At 36.3% G+C, this 18,063-nt stretch overlaps 1 pseudogene; it reads left to right on the top strand.

Annotated features, from left to right (window-relative positions):
- The first annotated feature begins 415 nt into the window (after positions 1–415).
- LOC141579684 (guanylate-binding protein 6-like) lies at positions 416–10,567 on the top strand (annotated as a pseudogene).
- The last annotated feature ends 7,496 nt before the right edge of the window (positions 10,568–18,063 follow it).

Genomic DNA, 18,063 nt, shown 5'->3' with positions numbered 1-18,063 from the left:
CTCAGCCTTTGTGAGAACCATTTACCTCATTTCCAAAGTAGTTATGTTAATTTCTAACTTTCAGTCTCTTGTGAATATCAGTTTAGCTGGATATGTAAGTTATTATCAAAGGGCTTGGTATATTGTAGGCCTTCAGTGCATCATAACAATAACTTTAATTATATTATTATTTTGAAATAACAGTTTGGAGAGTGATATTATATTATTTCACTACCAATATCATGAGAGACTTGAGGGAATGATGGGGGAAAACCTCTGCATTATGCTAATTCTAGGTTACATTTTGTCTCATGGAAAGCACAGAACTCTTACTTACCTTATCCTAAGTTGATAGATGCTTTGTATAAGTCTGAGTTAGAGAATGACTTTATAATCTGATTTCCCCTAAGAAGCTCTTCTAGGTTGGCAGGTTGCCATGGCATCCAGACCCAAAATGATGGGCGCCATTTGTCTGCTGGAAAGTGTCAAGGTGCTTTCAGTGAACCAAAAATCTCTGCAGATTCTTGGTGATATTTCTTTGCCAGTGCTGGTGGTGGCCATTGTAGGGCCGTATCATACAGGCAAATCCTACTTGATGAACCATCTTGCAGGTCAGAATCATGGTGAGTGTTGTACTGGGTCAAGGACCAATTGCTTGATTCTAGCTAATACCTCAGCTTCTTAATTTTTGTCCTGATCTTGTGTAGGGAGAACCAAACTTCTCTTAACAAATCAACATTCCACTCCTTTTTCTCACTGCTAAACCACTGTCTTACTGTAATTCATTATCATATTGTATGTTTTATTCCTGTAAAGCAAAATTTCTCCTACCAATTCTCACAATCCTACCTTATTTTACATGCTTAAGCTCTGGACTCTTGCAATTGTGTCTACTCGCTCTTGAAACACATTTTGCTTTTTTATGGACTATACTCTTCAACATATAAATGTGTTAAAATGTCTATAATCTTAAAAATATTTCCTGTATGTCATATATTACTGTGGCTAACACCTCTCCCCACTTTTGAAATATTTGTCTGACAAAAAATATAATCTTGATTTTTTTCCCACCTTTTTCTCTTCCCATGTCTGTCTTCAGTCCATTTCTCTCTGGCTTTGAACCTCACCATTCTTTCAAGATACTCTTGTTATGGTTATCAGTGACTTCCATTTTGTCTGATTCATGGATTCCCCTTTGCCTCTATGTTGAGCCCTTGCTTGGTATCTTTATCACAATTAATGTTCCTTCCTCCTTGAAACAGATGACACACAAAGTAGGACATTCTTGAGGAAATGGAGAAAGCACCAACTCGTATGCTGGGATACTGACATTCCAATAGATCTGACTCTGTAGCCCCTTGGTTTTTTAGATTATCTGCTCTAACTGAATGCTGCTTTCTCCCCTCTCCTCACAGGCTTTCCTCTAGGCTCTACAGTGCAGTCTGAGACCAAGGGCATCTGGATGTGGTGTGTGCCTCACCCACGCAAGCCCAATCGTACTCTGGTGGTCCTTCTGCACAATTAGAGCCTGGGGGATGTGTGAATGGTAAAGCAGAAATTCACAATTAAATCCTTTTTATTCTGGATTTTCCCCTTATCTCTCCATGGTCCTAGAAATTTTACTGCTTTAATCTGTAAAATCTAGAAATCAATTATAGTAAATAAGGCAAACTATGTTTTGTTTGAATCTCACTTCCAGGTAAGTTATCATAGTGTCTTAGATAAATTCTTTTATTTCTTGGCACTGTGTGGATGACTTGATTACATTTAGTAAGTCATTATTGAATGGCTGAGTTCCAGGCCTTTGGACTTAGGATTGTAGATATCAGTGACCAAAGTAAATGTCCTGCCCTAAAAGAGTCTTTAGTTCAATTGACAAGACATTATCTGCAGTCAGATTTAATACCATGTAATTGGGAAAGAAGCAGGCTGGAGAGAAGAAGAAATTACATTGCATTGCAATCCCCAATTTCTGGGAATTTCATGGGAGCTCCATGGCTGGATTGGCTTTTTTGAGTTATCCTGATTTTGGGACAGGGGTGCTGATACATTTTTGAAGAGCTGCTCCAGAAGCCTTTCTAATTAAGAGGGCTGACACCTGAAGACTGTCTTCCACCAGCACTCCCAACAGCTGGGGGAATAAGTCCTTCAGTTTTGAAAGGCAATCCAGGCAGCACCTGACTGGTTTTGAGAACTTACAGTTAAGCATAACTAAGAAAGAGAAGTATCAATCTGTGAGTGAGGAAAAATTTCTGATTCACCTTCTTAGCTACAAGGTGAAGAGTGTATTTGAGTGTTGGATTTAAGAGACGGGTTTACATTTTCTATGATGAAGTTCATCAACTACTCACAGAGTGTTCTGGAAATCTGTGAGACACCTCTGAATGTGCAAGTTCTATAAAAGTAAGTTTTTGTCCTACAAGAAACATTTTAAAATGGATTTTTGGTGTTTTAGCTTTCTGCTAATGGGTGAAATGAACTATCCCTCCTTTCCCCCTTTTGAGATTTATTTGGAAATAATACCTACATTTTTATAGCTCTGTCTTTTTTCTCAACAGGAGTTAGAAAGTCTGCTTATTTTTAAAGCCATATATCAAACAATGATATAATCTTGCTGTTGAAATAATTGTTTGTCATAACTGCTACTTCTTCTTATCCTAATTGATTATTTTTAAAAACTGGGTTTTGGGGAAAGAAAGTAATGAATAGACTCTTATCCCCCCAAACTCCCATTTAGAATCTTCTCAACATAAACCACAGTTTTTGCATTTACACTGGGAGCAACTTTACATGCCATTTATAATAAAAAAAAAAACTATTTCCAGTTTATGCCATCATTTAGACAATGCTATGATTTATACAACTTAGCCTGGGCTTTAGGGCCCTTGATTAGGCTGCATGAAACTCACCTTAACTTCTCCAGTTGCCCTCTGCCCTCAAATGACTCTGTTCTAACTACAAGACCCCTGTCTTCTCCCATCTCTAATTTTGTTTCTCTGGGTTTTCCTGTCTATGGGATCACCTTCATTTCTTCAGTTCCACATTTACCAGTTCTTTAATATTCAGCTCAAGACATTGAGGAAGCTTTCAGATCACATATTCTTTCTCCAAATTTCATAGCTCTGTTCTTCCTTGATAGACTTCTAAATTTTAGTTTAGTGTTATAGCTATAGGTTTCACTGCTTATATACATTACTGAGAATAAGCCTTTTACAGATACTTCTATCTTTCTTGCACTTACTGTTATGGATGTTTGTCCACTGCTTTGAAATAATCATGTTGAAAGAAAATTTTCATTTTTAGCATTGCTTTTTTAAAATCTAAGAACAGTGGGGGATATTTAGTAGCTTCCTGCAAGTATTTATTGATTGCATATAATTTAATTACCCAGTTATGCCAACTATGGTGTATTTTATATGGACTCTGATTAATAAATATATGCAGAATGAATAAGTGCCCACACTCATCACTGAATTCCTAATTACACAACAGGTACTGTATTAGTTTTTCTGTATATGTTATTTTACTTTATCCAATTGAGGAAAAAGAAAGCACTGTGAAAACTAGAATCCTTTTATATATGAAAAATTTGCAAACACAAGAAATGTCTCTGTAATTGTCACAGTTGATATCTGCATTTACATCTGTCTTCAATTTCTTTGCATGGTGAGTATGTTAGCTGAAATAATAAATGAAACCATGATTGAAGAAGTGTACAGATGAATTTCTAATGTAGGGGTAAACTTCTAACTCTCTTGTTCTAATGTGCTTTCTAGGATGAGTCTAAGAAAGATTCATGGATCTTTGCCCTGGCCGTGGTTCTCTGCAGTAGCTTTGTCTAGAACAGCATGAGCACCATCAACCACCAGGCCCTGGAGTATCTGCAGTATCCTTCCAGGTCCTGAACCACCATGTTTCACTGAATACATGGGAATGAGGATAGAGTCAATCTCTCCCTTCCTGTCATTTAGTTTCTTGGGTGGAGCAGAGGGGACCCATGGCAAAAGAGTGTGTTTATAATATTTTTATACTAGAGAAATGTGGGAATTGTTGGTCGTGAGTTTTTTTCCCTAACCAAATGTTAGTTATGCGACAGAGCTTGCAAAACATCAGGGCAAAGTCCTCTCAAACACCTGATAGAGTAGAAGATTCCACAGAATTTGTGAATTTCTTTCCAGACTTTATCTGGACTGTATGGGATTTCACCCTGGAGCTGCAGTTATGTGGTCAGCCTATCACAGAAGATGAGTACTTGGAGAATGCCCTGAAGCTGATTCCAGGTATCAGAGTATGGCCTGGGCAGTGTACGGTCCAATAGAGTGTGGGATCTACTAAACAATATCCCTCATCTCTGTGATTGCATTTGTATTTGAGACTAAATCAAAGTCTGTGGAAATGGTGGCTGGAAAGTGGGTTGCAAAGATCTAGGGGCTACAGTTGAAGTTTACTCAAGAAAAGTAAAGTGTAAAGTGAAATTACTCAAAACCAATTTGTTTTTTATACATCTTTAAATTTAGCATCCAGATTTACATGGGTGATGAAACATTCTAAAGACTGGACACTGTGTTTCCTGTTCCATCAATTTTTCTCTGTTGAAGAAAACAACTAATCAGCTAATTGTTAGACATGAAACTGCAGTGAAAAGCTTATCTAATGAACAAAATATAGATTTCACATATTATTCTTTTCAAAGAGGGCTAGAAAACTTTCTAATCCTGTATAATTATATCATCTACAAAATGACAGTATGTTCTAAATAAACCTGAAGAAGTGACTGTCTTTACAATCTATGCCTTTTCAATAATACTGACAATTATTAGAATATTCATTTTACCTTCCGCATCATAGCTTTCTCCTAATTCACACATGTTTACCCATGAATTAATTACAAGGTAAAAATTTATTTTCATGGGTTACATTTCCAAGGATGTGTGTCTATTGAAACCTTGAGAGAAATATCAATCCCAATTCAGTCATTCTTCCTTTCACGTTTCTATTTATGATTTCTCAAAACAGCTATTAAGAAATTGGCTGGCAAGAGAGGACCAGATATAAACTTTTACCTCAAAGAGTTTATAGATTAGTGGTGATACCTTAAAATTATATTTCAGGTACATTTATACTTCAGAGGTGTTTACTAATAAATACATAACACTGCATCAATTATTTTTAGCATCAAAACAGTTTTTCTTAAATAATGAGGATGTCATTCCTAATATTCCAATTACTGTCCATGATCCCTTGTTTGTAGCTCTCCTTTTTGGTTCCACAGCTTAATTCCTACATGAGGTTGAGTTGAGCAGAAAGTTTCATGTGACCTTTCATCCTTTTAGCTGCTAGTTAAGCAAACACATCATAGACAACCATTCTACTATGTGCATGTCTGGAGAGACCAGCCATAGGTTTCCTTTACTGGATCAGATGTCTCCCTAAATTTCTCTGCAGTTATATCATTGGTATAAGTCTGATGTGCAAAGAAGTATTGAATGTCTATGTTAAAAGAGTTCTAAGAGTAGAAATGGCAAAGAAACACAAATCCCTGCCATGAACACCTGTAACCCCCTCGCCTCAAGACTCTACACACTCTAATCCCTGTTTTTCTGTCCCTCAGGGAAGAATCCCAAAGCCCAAACATCCAATCTACCCAGAGACTGCATCAGGCATTTATTTCCAAGATGGAAGTGTTTTGTCTTTGACTGGCCAACATAGGAAAAAAAAATTCTAGCCAATATTGGGATGGTATCTGAAGACCAACTGGATCCTAAATTCCAGGAGCAAACAAAAAATTTCTGTTCTTACACCTTCATTGATGCAAGGACCAAGACCCTCACAGAAGGAATCATGGTCACTGGGAAAGGTGAGTCTCTTTTTCCCATTTCCATGGGGACTGCTATGTGTTGAATATTTTATATAATGTGCTTTCTAGTATTTTTGTTTGATTCTAAAAAGGATTCTGATTTTACAGACTTTTATACTCCATGAAGAAATCTGTATACTTTATAATTATCTCACTTTGGGGGATTTACAAATTCCTTCCCCAAATTGCAACTTTTGTCAATGATATCGGTGACTCCCACTTATCTCAAAACATCCTCCACTTAGAATATAATCACTTTCTTGGTGTAAAAACAGAATACTGCATGTTTTCAAAGGAAGTCCTATACAATAAGTGTTCTTCACAAGGAGAATTCAAAAGATATTTTGATAATTTAGAGTGGTCCAAAAATAAATATTAGCCCATAAATCACTGAAAATCCATTCAAAGCCTCAGAATTAGGAATAAATTAAACATGGTACACTTTGCCTCATCTGTCTATCTATGTAATCTGTATTGCTTTCAATTTTTAAAATGAGAAACTGCATTTTCCAGGTAGCCCCTAGTATGTTAGATAGAAGTAGATATTAACTTTTTTAGTCCTGTGGCCTGGAAAACCATAAAAATGAAGAGTCAGTAGGAAAATGAAGGTGATAATAGTAGAAGGAGGTAGGGTTGCGTGTGTGTGTTTGTGTGTGTGCATGTGTATATGACCCTAGAAGCATAGTCTCAGAATCCTGGAGCCATTGACTGATAACTTGATATTTAGCCCCTAAATTTCCTGGCTTCTTCAGGGCTGAGGACTCTGGTTGTGACCTACCTGGATACTATCAATAGTGGAGCAGTACCTCGCTTGGAGAACCCAGTGACAACTCTGGCCCAGCTGGAGAACTCAGCTGCCATTCAGAAGGCAGACAACCACTACAGTGAGCAGATAGCCCAGCGAGTGAGCTTCCCCACAGACATGCTGCAGGAGCTGCTGGAGGTGCATGCTGCCTGTGAGAGGGAAGCCCCTGCAGTCTTCATGGAGCACTCCTTCAAGGAAGACAAGCAGGAGTTCCAGAGGAACCTTGTGGTAATCTGTCTTAGTATTTACTTTATGTCGCCTCCCCTTGAAGAATGAAGCCTAGAAGTGTTGTTACCGGTCCCATGGCTCATCTCTCACTCAAGGATAAAGTAGTCCATGTTCTCATGAGGGACAGAGTTTCAAAGGACTACATTTCCTTCTTTTTTGACTGCCAGAACTCAGGCAGTTTATCTGGAACTCCCTTTGACCTTCAATGAAAAATCAGTATAGATATCCTCTTGAAATAAATACTTCTGTGGATTCCAAGCCTGTCCAGAACACCCAAGACATTCTTTAGCTGTCTTCTTTTCTGTGAACACACTCCTATGGCTGGGAACCAAAATTTCTCTTTTCAGATCCACATCTCAGGCCACTTTCAGCTTAGGTTGCTCCTTGTTGTATCTATCATTGAAGACAGAATCACTGAATGTGGCAGCTTCAAGGAACCAGAGAGATTAGGTAATGCAACTCCAACAGCTCAGATGAAATACCCAAAGGAGGTTAGGGAACTTCCCCATGGTCTTCCAGAGTTTTCAGAGCTGTGAATAAATCAAATCTTGTGACTGCTGTTTTATTACATGTCCTCCAACAGAATACTTTTCTCATGAGGAACACAGTTAGACCAATTCTTCTACCAGATCCTTTGGAAATTTACTTCCTCTGTTCCTTGCTTCTGGTGACAGCCCTCTATCTTTCTTTCCTCTAGGAAATCATAAAGAATAAGAAAGATGGTTTCTTGATGCAGAATGAAGAGACATCAATCAAATATTGCCAGACTAAACTTGATCAGCTTTCAAAGGCACTAATAAAAAGTATCTCAGCAGGAACTTTCTCTGTTCCTGGAGGTCATGAACTCTACAGGAAAGTAAAGGAAATTATTGAAAAGGAAAATTACCAAGTGCCCATGAAAGGAGTGAAGGTGAGGAATAAGGGAAACATGGGGAACCTACAGAATACTCAAAGGGGTCTCCTGAAAATCTGAGAGTGCAGCTCCATGCATGCAAAAAGAGAGTGTATGGTGCCATTCAAACAGCTGTGGCTTTTAAGGTTCACTGCATGCTATTTATTTCTGAAGAGAGTACAAATGTCAACTCCCAACCATGAGTACAGATTTCTTAAATCCACAAGAGACAGAACAGAAATTATTCATTTTTTTTTTACTCAACAACATATTTGACGTGTTGAGCACTGATAATTTACAAGTCAGTCTTTGTACACAAGGATGATCACAAGTGAGACAGGAAGTCAACTACATAGGCAAGCTATAACACTCAGGAAAGAGCTACTTAGGTGTTAGAAACAAATATAATACTAATACTAATAATACTAATACTAATACTAATAATAATAATAATAATAATAATAAACTATAATAATGCAACTAATATATATTGAACTGTTGTTTCCTATAGCCAAAATGTTAAGCTCTTTCCCTAGACTCTTTAACTTAATCTTTCAAATAGCATTAAGAAGCATCTACATTATCAACATTTTAAAGATCTCAACTGAGAAGCATAGGCAGGTTAAAATAAGTTGTCTAAAGTTATAACCAGCTAGTGGCAGAGGAGAACAGCAGCACAATTTAGAGGCACTATTTCACACTGGTAAAGCAGATATGTAAAAGCACCAGAGATTTGGGGTTTGTAGAACTGAACATGATTCTGACTGGCTGGATTCTAGTGTGGGGAGAAGGAAGTAGCACTGGGCAAGAGACTGGAGAGAGACAGGTCACTCTAAGGAGCTTGGACTCATTGTAAGGAACCACTGTGGAACTTTAAACTTGAAGCAAAAGTTACATGGACTTAGTTGTCTTTGCATCACTAATTTCCCTATTGGAAATCTAATTTCTGTGCTCCTCCTTGGTTCCTCAGGCAAATGAGTTCCTCCAGAGGTTTCTGCAGTCCCAGATGGCACTAGAGAAATCCTGCAGGCAGATAAAGCCCTCACTGATGGGGAGAAGCCCATAGCAGGTACAGGGTCGGGCTGGGCTCACAGTGGGATGTGTATGTTCTTGCAGTGCCCTCTGACAGGTGTGAGAGCAAAACCTTCCCAATACCGGAGCTTCCTTCCTTTCTGTGGAACAACCCTGCTGCACCTGGAAACAGCAAAGGGAACTGTGATTGGACGCCAGACAGACAGAGCCTTTTCTTTCACATTCTGAAGTGTACTCTCGATGGTGTGGACACAGGGTGTGGGGGGAGGACTTAAGAGATTTCCTACCACTCTCTTCAATTTGGTTTGGCCTCTGAGCTCAGGAGGGTGGAGGTCAATCCTTGCCTATTTTTTCCCTCTCTAATACCTCCCTGGGGCAGAAGAGTGGACCAGGAAGTAGACAGCTGAGAAGGAACAGGAACTGCTGAAACAGAAACTGCAGTAGCAGCAGCAGCAGGTGGAGGCTCAGAAGAGAAGTCTCGAGAAACACATAGTCCAGATGATGGAGAAGCTGGTGAGAGAAAGAGAAAACCTGCTGAGAGAGCCAAACAAGATATTGGAGCATCAGCTGAAGGTGAATCAGGCTGTGGCAGTAGTAGAGCTTGATAGTTTTGCCCTGGTACCCCAGGAAGGGATGGGTGAAGGTTACAGCATGGTCATGCAGAGATCACAAGTGCATCTACTGCTTGTGATTTATTAAAACCCTGAAGCCTTTGAATCCTTCCAAAACCTTTAAATTTGGCTCTGTAAGTAGACTTTGGAGAGTTCAGGATGAGTATTCCCCCCTCTACTCCAAGCCCTCAGAGAATATAAATAGGGTTGAATAGCCATTTAGAGAATTTTAAAATGATCTCACAGGGCTTGATTGAACAGATATTCCAATTATGTGTGTTTAATATGAACAACAACTAATATGCTCTACCAAGGTCACTACCTTTTACCAGGAGACCTGCTCAGCCCAAGGCCCTGAGGTAGATCTTTTCTGACATAAAACTACCAGAAATGTCCAGACTTAAAAACACATAGAAATGATAGATTTTACACTTGCTGCATTGCCTCCAGGTGTGGACAGATCCCCAAGCTATCATGTGGCTTGGAGGGATTTCTCTCATTGTTCATCTGAACATGATTTATAAGAGATTTCTATAATTTAGGGGCCATGTGTTTATAACAGATTTCTATAATATGGGTGACAGTGTCATCCTGAGTGGGACTGAGAATTAGTGCAGTCAGACCAAGGCTACCTCTCATTTGCATTTTTTGACTGGAAAATATTACATTTGTCCTCATGCCAGGCTTAGCCTCCTGGCAAAACCCTAAGGTATATGAATATTATTAAGGCTGTAAACTACACTTCTTCTTAATATTTCGGTCCAAACAAGGAAATATTCCTTGTTACAAGAGTCTCCTTTCATGATTAAGAGAGAACAATTTTAGGAATAAAACAAAGATAGTCTGACAAAGTTTCAAAGTTTGACAAAATGTAATCCTTGAAAAAATGGGAGATTTAAAAAGTTTTACTTCCTTCCTCATTTTTTTTTTTTTAGGTCCAAGAAGATCTGTGTACTGAAGGATTTAGAAAGAAATGTGAGGAGATGAGTACAGAGATAAATCATTTGGGAGAGAGAATTGTTGATACTAAAAATGATGATAGTTCCTTGCTTGCACAAGCCTTGGACAACCTTGGCAAAAGAATCGCTTCGTTATTGCCTGCCCCAGCTAACATTCTTGGTAATGTTATGAAATTAGTGAGCTCACTATTTAAAAAGAAGTAGCTCTCCTTGTAAAGAAATCAGATATATAATATAATATACATGTATGTTCTCTGGCCTATTTCTGATACGCATGCTTTTCACTTTCATCCAGCAATGCTTTAAATATAAAAAGTGATTTCTAGAGAATACTGATGCCTGGCCCACATTAGATAGAATAAATGCATGGACACTTTGATATAGTGTGTTCAGTTTTAGGAAATATATATGCGTGCAAAATAATATATATGTGTATGTACATATATACAAGAGTTTCACTGAGGCTTCACTTCTAATGGCAAAGGATTGGAAACCACTTAATGCTCATTTATGTAATTTGGTAATATATATTTTGCTTGTATTTATACTAGAATACTATTTTGCTAGTAAATAGATAGTGGAGCTCTATTTGTATAAATATAGAACAATTTGGAAGATAGAATGTAGAGTGAAAAAATGAGGCACAAAACAGTTTGTATAATGTGTTCACCGTAAAAAAAAAAAAGGCAATTATTTTGGGCACTCATACACATGTATGTAAAGTACATTTCTGGAAGATTCATTAGAAACTGGTATCATTGGTTCTTCCTGGAGAAGACAGCTTGGCATCAGGGATGGAAAGGACACATGCTTTTCATTATATACTCTATATTTTCAATTTTGCAAATTTAGCTTGTGTTATTTCTCGAATAACAAAGAAAACAAACTACAATACTAATAATTAAAATAGTAAATGGAATGTGAATAAATGGAATCGCTCATTGCTTCCAGAAATGACATTAGCCTGCTTAATGAGGGGTATAAGACTAAGATCAGAATACTAGAAAATAACCTTTGCATCCTAATCTTGTTTTTGCTTTGGCCTTGGTTTTTAATCCCTTATATTTGCTTCAAAAATAAGGTATGAACTTTCCTGTTACCCCTTGAAATCTCAACAGCAGTAACCTTTACTTCATAGGTTTCAATTACACTTTTACAGTGTTTAGAAACAAATTACTAAACACTAAGAATATTCACTGGTGAGAGGAATTCCCATCATCCTTAAGTTCAGTGGTGGCATCTCTGCTGTTGGCAAGTACAGAAGGGGTGATGCAACACTGCATAAATGGATGCCTTCATAGTAATGGGGAATGAAAAACCCAGACACACAGAGGCCAGGTGTTGGCATTTAAACATCAGAATTCAAGTACATACAATAAGAGTAATGAGCATCGTGGTTTGTCTTAGCTCAGGCTGCTATAACAAATTACCATAAACTGTGTGGCTTACAAAACAAACATTTATTTCTCCCAGTCATGGAGGCTGTAAGTACAAAAGCACTGTGCCAGCATTGTTATTTTCTTGGTAAGGGTCCTCTTACAGCTTTACAGATGACAAGGTTCTTACTGTATCCTAGCATGGTGAAGAGAGAGAGACAGAGAGAGAGAGAGACAGAGAGAATGAATCTCATGATTCTTTGTTATACAGGCACTAATTAGATTCATGAAGGCCCCACACTCATTATCTAATCCCTCCCAAACCCCATTTCCAAGCACATTGGGACATTGGTATTTGGGGTTTCCTCAAATGGATTTTGGAGAACACATTCAAACATTCAGTCTATAATTTGGTTGGAGTGGCAGCCAGCAGACCTGACCAAAGGAAATTCTGAAGATGGCAAATAAAACAAGGTGTCTGTAGAGAAAAAAAGAATGGGGAAGAAACCATTGGAATCAAGGATATTTATAGGAAGCTGAGAGGTAACATTGATAAAAGGTTATAATCCGTAGCCTTGGTCTAAACCAATTTCAGATGATGGAACTATCACCTGGAGGGGAGGGCAGGATCCCAGGAGAGAGGACCTTGCAACTCTGGGATGAAGATAAATGATAATGATTTTCACAGTGCCTCTCCTAGGGGACCTCTGGAAATGTTCTTGGATCCATATGCTGGGAAATGAGAATGCCCAAACACTTCAAGGACTCTCAGAATCAGGATCCAAGCTAGGAGTGATGCTCAGATCCTGAAAAGACATCACAGTCTCCCTGTTAGAGGTACATGACATCCTGGTATGAACACAGTCTTGGCCCAGGTGCAACTAACTTGGTCTAGTATTTTTTTCAAATAAAAGTATAGTTCGTCTGAAGACAGACACCATTTTAATATATATATATATATATATATATATATATATATATATATATATATATATGTATTTTCTTTACATCTTCATAGTGTATGTTTAGGCACAGAGGGTACTTAGTAAGAAACTTCTGTAAAAACAAAAAGTTGACACATGTGTGATTGTTTTCAATTGCCAGAATTCCATGATCACACCAAACCTCTGAGATAATAGATTGTTTGGATTTTAGATATTAGATTAAGGTCTCTAATTTGACTTAAGGACCAGAGGAGCAGAAGAAACTCTTTTGGTACAGTTTCCCCCTCTGTGACCTTATTCACCACAGTCTCAGTATCTCTGCGAGGATGTTAACTCATCTCCACTGGAGAATTTAAATGACTCCGTCTAGTCGTGGCTTCAAGTGTTCAGAAGGAGAATGAATGGCTTTGCCTTTTAAAGAAGAAACCATATAGTAATGAATATGTGACCAATGTATCATGGGGTTTAATGCAAAAGTAAACTATTCTACAGGAATATCTGTATATCTGTTCCCACTGAGAGCTTGACTTAAGCAGATGTTCTAATCCCTTGGACTAGACACACCCTGCATTGAAGAGCAAAGAGAAGCCTTGTCTTTTTTAGATTCGACATACAAGTGATATCACACTGTACTTGTCTTTCTCTGACCTATCTCACTTAGCATAATGTGCTCAAGGTCCATTGATGTTGCAAATGGCAGGATATCCTCCTTCCTTGTGACTGAATAATATTCCCTTGTGTATATGTATATGTGCCACATCTTTTGTATCCATTCATGTGTTGGCATTTAGGTTGCTTTCATTTCTTGGCTACTGTGGTTAATGCTGCAATAAACATGAGTGCAGATATCTCTTTGAAATACTGTTTCTATTTTCTTTCAATAAAAAATAATAAAACTGACAATGGTCACTTAGAAAAATAAAAAGGCTTTAAAAAGTAGTTAACAATTTATTCACCCATCTATTCTAATCCTCATTAAGGAATGCTTGGTTCTAATTATTTACATTGTTTGTTAAATTCTTATGTCCTCCATGCCATTGTTCTGGATTATGTAAAGAGAGAAAAGCAAAGATCTTGTCCTCATGCAGCTTACACTGTGTATGGGCCTTACATAATGTTATTTAGGCAGAAATAAATATTGTAATTATATACATGTAATTATATACATATATATGTATATATATATATGTGTGTGTGTATATAGATGTGTGTGTGTATATAGATATGTGTATGTGTATGTATGTGTATGTGTGTGTGTATATATATAAATATTTTATGTGTAGTGATCAAGAATCTAAGTTGCAACCAAATAGTCATTTTTTAAGTTTGGTTTCAACATAGTGCATCTTGCCTGGAGATATAATTGTGTATTATAGAGCCCTAAGGACCAAATATGGTAACTTTAAAGTAAGGTAAAACCTAGAGTGCATGGTGATTGAAACAATGAATAAATAGATTAATGTTTGGATGTATGAATAAGTGTGACATTTGTTTATTATTTCAAAGGGTAATAAATATCCCTCTTATTACCTATAGGCCAAAAAGTAAAGGCTTTGGTGAAGAATTTTGTGTTTTTTGATCTCTATTCCTTTATCACCTGTACAAATTATTATGTTTAAACAAACTAAAGTGGATTCTGTTTCTATGACTGTACTAGGACTGATATGACAACTCTGGAATATTCTTCCTTGTGTCTCTTTTTCCATGGAAGTGTGGTTGTGCCACTCAACAGTGTTATTTGGATGGAATTCCTTTTACTTCAGATAATGTGATCTTATTCCTTAACCACTGTTCTGTGGACAGTGGTCCCAGGCTGCATTGAATATGGTGCTCACTCTTAGCCCAGGAAACAGTCCCTGATAAAACATGAGTAATGAATTCCTCCCCTGATATATTTGGTCTAAGGCCCCAATCTCTCTCTGCCCCTGCTGACTGTCCATTAATATAGAAAATGCAGACAATCAAGTTCTATTTCCCTCCCACTTAAAGTACCTAATTATTTTATTTTGATGAAATATGCACAACTATTTACTATTTTAACTATTTAAAGTGTACAATATAGTGGAATTAATATATTCACATAGATGTTACAATCATCATCACTATCTACCTCCAACCCATTGCATCATGCTCAGCTGAAACTCTGTATCCAATAAACAAGTCTCCATTTCCCTCTCCCCAAGCTCCTGGTAAGTGTGAGTAAACTTTCTGTTTCTATGAATTTAACTACCCTGGATACCTCATAATAATGACATCATATAGTATTTTTCTTTTTGTGACTGTCTTATTTCAGTTAGCATAATGTCCTCAGGTTTATTTCGACTGTAACATGTGTTAGAATATCCTTCTTTTTAAGGCTGAATAACATTCCATGGTAAGAATGTACTACACTCTATTTTATTTTTTTTAATTTTTAATTATTATAGAACTTTTACATTTCCACTTAATTTGTAGTTATTACAAAATACTGGCTATGTTCCCTTTGTTGTGCAGTACATCTTTGTAGCCTGTCTTATACTCAGTAGTGTGTTACTCCCACTCCTCCCACTCCTCCATACCTTTATTGCCTGCCCCACTTCCCACTGGTAACCACTGGTTTGTTCTCTATATTTGTGAGCCTGCTTCTTTTTTTGTTGTTGTTTTTGTTATATTCAATAGTTTGTTGTATTTTATACATTCTACATATAAGTGATATCATATAGTATTTGTCTTTCTCTGTCTGACTTATTTCACTTAGCATAATGCCATCCAAGTCCATCCATGTTTCTGTTAATGGCAAAATTTCATTTTTTATGGCTGAGTAGTATTCTATTGTGTGTGTGTGTGTGTGTGTGTGTGTGTAGTGTACAATAAATATCTATACATACTATATCTATCTATATCTATCTATCTCTCTGTGTGTGTATATCATATCTTCTTTATCCATTCACCTGTTCATGGACACTTAGGTTGCTTCCATATCTTGGCAATTGTACATAATGATGCTATGAACATTGACATGCATGTATATTTTCAAATTAGTGTTTTTGGTTTTGGTTTTGGTTTTGCTTTTATATACCCAGGGGTGGAATCTGGGTCATATAGTAATTATATTTTGAGATTTTTGGAGAAATCTCCATACTATTTTCCACAGTGGCTGCATGAGTTTACTTTCCCACCAAGAGCCCACCAAGGGTTTCTTCTCTCCACATCATTGCCAATATTTGTTGCTTGTGTTCTTTTGATGACAGCCATTCTGACCAGCAAATACACTACAATTTATTTACCCATTCATACGTTAGTGGATAACTAGATTGTTTCCATTATTTTGTACTGTATTGAATAATGCTATTATAAACATTGGTGTACAACTATATATTTGGGTTCTTACTTTCAGTTCTTTTGAGATATATAACTAAAGTTGAACTGTTGAATCAAATGGTAATTTTACGTTTAATTTTCTGAGGAATAGTTATACTGTTTTCTACATTAGCTGTTCAATTTGTTCCTACCAATGATGTACAGGATTCTCAATTTCTCTACATCCTTACCAAAATTTGTTTTCTGTTTCTAAAGAAATGGCAACCATATTAATGTGTGTGAAATGTATCTCATTTCCTTAATGAATAATGATGATGAGCACCTTTTCAGGTACTTATTGGCCATTTATCTTTGTTATTTGGGGAAGGTGTCTTCAAGTCCTTGACTATTTTTGAAATGAGCTCTTTGTTTTTGTTTTTGTTGTTGCTGAGTTAAAGGGTTCTTTATATATTCTGTATATTAATTTCTTATCAAATGTATGATTTGTAAACATTTTCTCCCATCCTGTGAGTTACCCTTTATTCTTTTGATATTGTGCTTTGATATGCACAAAATTTTAAATTTTTGTAAAAACCAATTTATCTATTTTTTAATTTGTTGTCTACAAACACCTTTGGTGTATATCCAAGAAATCACTGCCAAACCCAATAGAATGAAGAGATTCCCCTACGTTTTCTTCTAAGAGATTTTGTTTAGCTTTTACATTTAGATCTTTGTTCTATTTTGAGTAAATTTTTGAATATGGAGGAAGGTAAGGGTATAACTTAATCCTTTTGCATGTGAATATCGAATTTCCTCAGTATCACTTGTTGAAAATATTGTGCTTTTCCCACTGAATGGTCTTGACACCTTTACCAAATCATTTGACCGCATATGAGAAGATTTATTTACTGTATTCGTCTATATGTCTATTTGGATTACAATAGTTTGTACTAAGTTTTGAAATCAGGAAGTATGATATCTCCCACTTTGTTCTTCTGTTTCAAGATTTTTTATTTGTTTATTTGGAATCCCTTGAAATTCCCTATGAATTTTAGAACTTTTTATTTTCTGGAAAAAATACTGGAATGTTGATAAGAATTGCATGAGATCTGTAGAATCTGTTGAGTAGTACTGACAGTTTAACAATATTAAAACTTCCCACCTATGAACATGGATGTCTATTTCTTTATGTCTTCTTTAATGTCTTTTGGCAATGTTTTCAGTATGCAAATCATTCTTCTTCTAGGCTAAATTTGTTTTTAATTAATCACTTTGATCCTATTTTAAATGGGATTGCTTTCTTAATTTTTTGAATTGTCATGTTAGTGTATAGAAATGCAACTGATTTTTAATTGTTGATTTTGTATCCTCCAAATTTGCTGAATTCGTTTATTTTTTCTATTTTTTGGTGAAATCTTTGATATTTCTATATTTAATATCTTGTCGTGTGTTGAGAGAATTTATTTCTTCATTTCCAAATTTAAATCTCTTTATTTCTTTCCCTTGTTTTATTACACTGGCTAGTACCTCTAATACTATGTTAAATAGAGGAGGGAAAAATGGGCATTACTGTCTTTTTTGTTATCTTAGGGGAGAAGATTTCAGTCTTTCATCATTGAGTAGGATGTAGCTGTGGATTTTTCATGCATGGTTTTTATCATGTTGAGGAAGTTTCCTTCTATTCCTAATTTTTTAGTATTTTTTTAACAGAAAAATTATTAAATTTGATCAAAGGATATTTGTGAATCAATTGGATGACCATTTTTATTCTTTGCTCTCTTAATGTGGTATATTATATTGATTGATTTTTCTATTTGGAATCTACAGGATGTAATCAACATTTATAGAATACCAAAAACATCAGAATACATATTTTCCTCAAGCTAACATGAAACATTCACCAAGCTAGACCTCATTATGTATCATTAAACACACCTTAAAAATTGAAAGGAACAGAAATGTTATAATGTATGTCTCAGACTAGAGTGAAATTAAACTAGAAATCAACAATGGAAAGATAGCTGGAAAGTCCTAAAATACCTGGATAGTAAACAACACACTTCTACATTATACATAGGTCAAATAAGTCTCAAGAGGG

The sequence above is a fragment of the Camelus bactrianus genome, chromosome 13 (genome assembly GCF_048773025.1).
Source record: "Camelus bactrianus isolate YW-2024 breed Bactrian camel chromosome 13, ASM4877302v1, whole genome shotgun sequence".
NCBI classification, from domain to species: Eukaryota; Metazoa; Chordata; class Mammalia; order Artiodactyla; family Camelidae; genus Camelus; species Camelus bactrianus.
Note: the sequence above shows the minus strand (reverse complement) of the source record. Positions and strands in the feature narration are given on the sequence as shown.